The sequence below is a fragment of the Centroberyx affinis genome, unplaced genomic scaffold (assembly GCF_046629955.1).
Source record: "Centroberyx affinis isolate AG114_WGS23_722 - 3 ecotype Tasmania unplaced genomic scaffold, CSIRO-AGI_Caff_v1 ptg000945l_1, whole genome shotgun sequence".
Lineage (NCBI taxonomy): Eukaryota > Metazoa > Chordata > Actinopteri > Beryciformes > Berycidae > Centroberyx > Centroberyx affinis.
The window spans coordinates 70,827-77,500 of record NW_027279519.1 but is presented as its reverse complement, the minus strand read 5'-3'; positions in this window follow the sequence as shown (position 1 = coordinate 77,500).

Genomic DNA, 6,674 nt, shown 5'->3' with positions numbered 1-6,674 from the left:
AGCATGGAAATCTAATCAGTTGCTCGATTTGGCCTAGCTCTTGTTGGGGGCTGAAGTCTTCAAGTCCAAGGCAGGGCAGTCAGTTGTTGCTCTTGCTGACTGAAAGCAGCAATAGTTAAATTTAATTGAACCATGTTTAAAGATTTGTGATAGAGGGAAAGGAGGATAGATAGAAACAGTGTCAAAATACATGGATATTCTATAATAGACAGATTAGATGGTTATCTAATATAGATAGAGACACAGATTAGCCAGCTGGCAGAAAGCTAGGTAGATAGCTAGACAGATAGTCAAGCAGTTAAATATCTAGATGGATAGCTATCTATCTACTAGTAGCCTATGTGTTTACATTAACTTGTGAGCCAATCAGGATAGATAGATAGATCCAAGGTGAATGGAAGAGAAAGACAATGCACCACAACATAGCAGGCATCCTCATCAGATGGTGTGTATTAGAATAGTAGCTCGTCAGCAGCCTCCCAAAACAATAAAACAGCGGTCGACAGACAGCTTAGCCCATCAGCACACTGTTAAATTACAGCCATCAGCACGGCCCCCCCTCTGGATCTAAACTCCCATCTCTAGCACCAGGAGAACAATCTGCAGAGTAATTAGCCTCCACCAACAGACAGTTACAGAGAGAAGGAGGACGTTTGGCTTGATTAAATTATTAAACCACACAAACAGAAAACAAAAGCAGCATCAAAGAGGCACTGCGGCTCTCCTTCAAAGCTCCTCGCTGTTCCCTAAATACAGAATACAGAGAACGTGTTCTCCCAAGCCACTAGTTGGCATAATTAGCTAAATGTGTGTATTTGTGTGTGTGTGTGTGTGTGTGTGTGTGTGTGTTTGCTGTGATTGGACCCATTCCTCCAACTGCTATCTAAAAACCAAGTGGTTAACGACAACATGCTGCCAGGGAGCCCCCCCCCCCCCCCTACCCCCACCCCACCCCGCTACCCCCACCTTTTACACTGACACACACACATAAACTCACACACACACATTAAACAATACTCTAATTACAACATTTATAACTCCCCCTTGCCTCCTGCATCTCTCCAACCCCCAACCCACAAATCTGTGAATCTGGAATTGAATTTAGCCCAAGCTGAGGGCTGCGCTGGCATGAAAAGACTATTTGATTAGAACGGCAGTTGTTTCATTTGTGGCGCAGCAGATTGCAGAGCCTCTCTATCCGGTGTGCAATCTGTATTCATTACTCTGTGTAAAAGGATGATCCATGTCCTGACACCAGGCTCATCATTTCATGCAGATGCACAGCAGCTCCACAAGGCCCTTACCGAGCCACCGTGCCATGCCATGCCTCCCTTTGAAACCCCAGCTACACTCCTCTCTATTCTCCCCGTTCACATCTTCCTCTCTCATTCCTGGTTTCTTCTTCCCTTTTCTCAAAGCTAGCTTCTTAGCATTGTTTATCAGATGGCTCTTTGGCCTGAGACTGACCAGGTGAAGCTGGGATGGATGTTTGGTTGGTTGGTTATTTTCACACAAACATTAGAAATATTTAGCTCATAGTAAATGAATGGCAGGGAAATTAAACATGTTGCATAAGTCTTGGTAAAACTGCCTTGAATCAACCTAAATCATCAAGAACACTTATGCTATGCAACACTATGCTAAATGAGCATAAATTTGTATAAAAAGATGTAATTACCCCTTTGACTCCTATTCATTTAGCAGTAGCATTAGTTTGACGATGTTTATGTGGTGGATACAAGAGAACTGTGTATGCAATTCAATTTCACTTTGTTCCTAGACTAACATCACTCTCACGCTAAAGAGCTTGCCTAACTATCACAAAACAGGAATTATCCCTGTTCCTCTCCTCTCTCTCTTCCTTCCCTCCTTTCTCAGTGCGTTCACTGTCTTTCCCCCTCTCTTTTTATTCCAGGCTGTGCCTAGCAACCTTGCTCTCTCTATTCATGGATCTCAAAGGCCTGCTGGCCCTCTGCCACCACCAGGCTCCAAGTCAAAAAGTATCAAAAGGCACACAACATCCATTTTAGACTGCAAGGCTTATTTTTTAATGTATATAAATTGGTGTCCTGCAGTAGCAGTTGTGTGTGTGTGTGTGTGTGTGTGTGTGTGTGTGTGTGTGTGTGTGTGTGTGTATGTGTGGGTGGGTGAGTGGGTGTGTGTGTGTGTGTGTGTTGACAGTCGGTGGGTAAGTGCATTTATTAAGTGCATGTGTGTGCATGTTTATGCATGTATCTAATCTAAGCAGTGCCAGTGCCACAACTACAGATGTAATCGTCCCCTTCCTCTTTCATGGTTTTGGGATGGGGACCAGAAGCAGAGATGGAGTGGGCTTTGGCAGCATCTCACACACTGCCACACTGCTGGGCTCCGTATGGATGGGCCACTGATGCACATACTGTCCTGATGAGCACGCACACACCAACACATCTACTGATGGTCCCATGCCAGCGCACGTCACAAACTACAGGCTGTTTCACAACATATTGCACGTGAACAAAACCAACAAAACCACATTCACATATCCCACGAACTATCATACAATCTTGACTACAGATTTATTTTGATTAGAGTATTATATTTTGTCATATAGCCTCACTAAAATATCTGTAAACACAGGGATGCTGGAAGAGATTGGAAGACCGTATCAAAATCTAAAACTCAAATATTAGGCAATGTATGTGAGGCGATGTGAGTACCATGCATCGTTTTTTAAGCCGAAAAGTCCCAGGAAACTGTAAGCTAAGAGCTGTGTATGAGTCTGTACTGTTTGAATAAAGAGAATCCAAATGAGATTAATGAAAACACTGTGTCTGCTTTATTTCAAAACATGCCCTTAAGCTCTGTGCCTCCTTTTTAAAGTGAATCAAGCTAAAAATAAGGCAGTGAATTCTGATACGGAACCTTGCGTCAGCTGAGATAACCCAGGGAAAACTCATTTTGCTATCAGGGAGACAATTTGAAAATTCATTGTGTGCCGTCGTCATATCCTTTTGTCCATGTCATTATGAAGTGATCTGGGGAGCATCAGCTTTGACAATGAAGAAGGATGCCTTGGTTCCCCTTAACAGAACAAGGTCACCTACGATACCCTACGCTCCCTGACACAACTGTCTGTCTGACTTGTGTGTCTTTCAAAAGCACACAAGTCTTTCGACAACTTCCTACTGGGGTTTGAAAGTAGGATCCTAAACTTTCTGGGCCTATGTGTTGTGTTTGAAGTCAAATAATCCCTTTGGCAGAGTCACACAGAAGCCCATTTCTCTCCTTTGGAGACTGCAGTGAGGGGAAGCTTAAAAAGGAACTTCCAAAGCAGAAGAAGACCACAAGCACAGGATACATGCCTATCTAGCCTGCGCCATATGCAATAGAGGCAGAGAGGGGGAAAAAGGCAAAGCAAAGGACTAAAAATGACATAGTTAGCCTGCATGTGGAGTCTTTTAGACATGCAGGGTAAACAGACAAGCAGACCTGTTGACGGGTATATGAGGGTGTGTGTGTGTGTGTGTGTGTGTGTGTGTGTGTGTGTGTGTGTGTGTGTGAGGGCTTGCCTGTGTATGTTGCTGGCAGCATGGGTAGACCTGATAAAGTGCCTGTGGCTGAGCAGGAGTCTAATCCTGGAGCTGAGCATCCAGCAGGCCCTCCCACAGGCAGACCCCCTGCTGTCCTGCTGCAAGCAACTACCAGCAACCGGCTGTCTGCAGCGCATGCTCCTCGCCACACTACGCCAGCCATGATTAGCCCACGCTCATCCACGAATGCTCACCAGAGACCTGCCTGTCCTCCTGTCCCTGTCACTGCTGAAGGACATCACAACACAGACATGGGGGCGGAGGGAGGCGAGGAGCGACGAGGGAAGGGAGGAGGAGACAGAGGTGGAATAGGAGACAAGGGGGAGCGGGGTGTGCTCGCACACTTCTGGGCTCTCGTCAAAGATGACTCCACGGTGTCACAGAAGGGCGGATAAAATGACAAAGCAGAAAAGAGGAGGAGGAGCAGGGGTGAGGTTAAATGTGTTGATCCAGACAGACGTGGCCCAGACAGGCCCTCTACACCAGTACATTGTCCAGAGCTGATGGAGCAGTGAGCTCAGATAAGAACCCCCATTATGCAGTAGTGAGGAGGAGCAGTCCAGGAGTGACGCTGGCTGGCACTGCTGTTACACACCACAACCAGCAGCTGACTTCCCAGAACTGCAGCCAACCTGCTCTATTTAGGATGGGAGGGAAGGGAAATATATTGCCTACATGAACAACAAGTCATTTCTCGTAAATACACCCCTCCCCTCCACCGCCCGCTCTCCCTATACCCTCCCTTCCTGCTTCCTTCTCTTCTGTGGGGAGAAAAAAAATCAATGTGCATCACATCCATTACCGTGCTCTTGCTCTGCTCTCTCTCTCTCTCTATCTCTCTCTCTCTGTCTCTCTCTGTCTCTCTCACTCTCATTCAGCATTTCATTCTCCTTTACTTCGTTCTTTTCTTTCTGCATTAAAACAAGACATCAAAACATTCATGCTGTATCTTTCAAACTGATAAGTAAATTACACATTTGGACAATGTCACATTGCAGAGGACGTTTGCAGGCCTTTTAAGCCCAATTAGACACTATGACATGCGATATCTGACTCACATAATGTTGTACTCATTTGTGAAAGCCCTGGTTCTAGCCTAATCGTATTCTGTATAAAAATGCTAGCTGCATAAATGAAGTGGGATTGGTTGATTAGCGTCACCAAGACACGATCCATAATGGCTCCCAGACAGTTTTAAGATCCTCTACTTAATGTTTAACTTAATGTACCATCCAACTTATCCCGCATGACAGATTACATAACATTACTGATGATGAATTTAAATCGATGAACACGATCTGAAATGGTAAAGTGATGATAGCCCTTTAGGGATTCAAGGTAACACGTAGCCTATTCTGCCTTAGTTCGTCCTCTTTCCAGATTATGGAGAGTAACTGCCCTGCACTGTGCTTTCCCTGGACAAGTGAAGCTTACAAATCACCCCTGCAGTAGTTTGAGGAGTTGAAGGCGCTCGGTGCGAGGTTTTACTGCCTGTCTTCCAAGAATGGCTCCCTGAAGGCTCCTATGATAATAGCTCACAGCCGTGCCCTTCACGCAGCCTGACATCAAGCACACCCCTACAGCAGAATGGAATGGCATATCAACTTACCCAATGGGGGGTCATACCAACTCACCCACTGGTTACTGGTCATAACATAGGTGGAAGCTGAAAGGAAATGGTGGTAGCTGGAACTTATGTGTCAAGTTGAAATTCACTCACAGCTTGGAAATAAAACACAGTACTATTCTAAAGGTCCCATTTTATTCAGTGTTCATGATTTTGTTTTCAAATATGCTACAGCTCAAGATAATAATGTAAGAAACGCACATCATGATGTTTTGCAAATAAGTGTGGTTTAGTAGTTTAGTAGTTTATAAGTGTGGTTTTAGTGGTTTAGTTAAAGTCCCACTGAAACGGAAGTTAGAGCGTCTTTAGCTTCTGTACTGTGATGTATTTCCCTGTGAAACAGAGTATTTGCGCGGTGTACAGTTACAAGCGGTCCAATCAAATCCTTCGCATTTGATTGGACCGCTAAACAGTGGGCGGGGCTTAGAGTTTAGCGTGATACAGAGCTACAGAGAGAAACGGAGCTACAGAGGACTGTTGGCTCCACACACACCTCCCTCACCTGTTGTTAGATCAGGAGGAGGACAAGGGTGGGAAGAATGAATTAGACCTCAGCGACATTGTTTTGGAAATGAAAATAAAGTTTTTGCCCACTGATATCCAAACACACATCTCTTCCTATCTCTCTCCATATTGCTCTGTCAGCTACGACCCAGAAACGGTGAAGTGTGGTTTTATATGACCGGTGTGGCTAGCTAGAGATTGAAGAATGATTGATGGGTGGATGTCATGATATTATTGGTTGAAATTGGTTGGTTCATGCTTATGTAAGCACACGGCATATTTTGTTTTACAGGAAGAAAACATGATTGGATTTTGATATAAGAATACAAAGAAATTGATTTTTTTTTTTTTTTTTTCCATATATTGTTAAACAGGTGCACAATATGACCGGGGATGTGATCTAAAAGGGTTAAAAATGCATTTTTCATTTCATCTTGACTTTAAGTTGAATTTAATTAGTTCAACTGAATGAATTTGAAGACAAAGTCCTCACAGGCAGAACAGTCAACAATGCTGGAGGCTGATTGGCCGACAACACCAGTTCCTCTAATTCAAATGAGGCGAATCCTCTGATTGGAGGCTTTCCAGTGGGTGTGTCAGTTCAAATGCTGTGAATTGGCCTGGTTGGAAAGATTTCAGTAATTCTTCAGTGAGGGGAGCCATTCAAGACCAAGTCTAGTTATGATGTGTTTACTGGAGTTATTGTGAATTGTTTGTCTGTAAAAAGAAAAAAAAAAGGTGGCTTTTTCAAAATCCACCTTTTTTTTTTTTTTACAGACACAATAACTTAAAACTCAAATATGGCAACTTAAGGAAAGACTTGAGAAAATGACAAAGTGATGCATTAATTTGTCTTTTCTTTTATCTGTTCTCTCAGCCAATATATGAAATGACAATAGAGAAGACCTGTCCACACCTGTCATTCCCACAAAGATCTCATTAATGACTTTACTTCATTCACTTTGATGCAA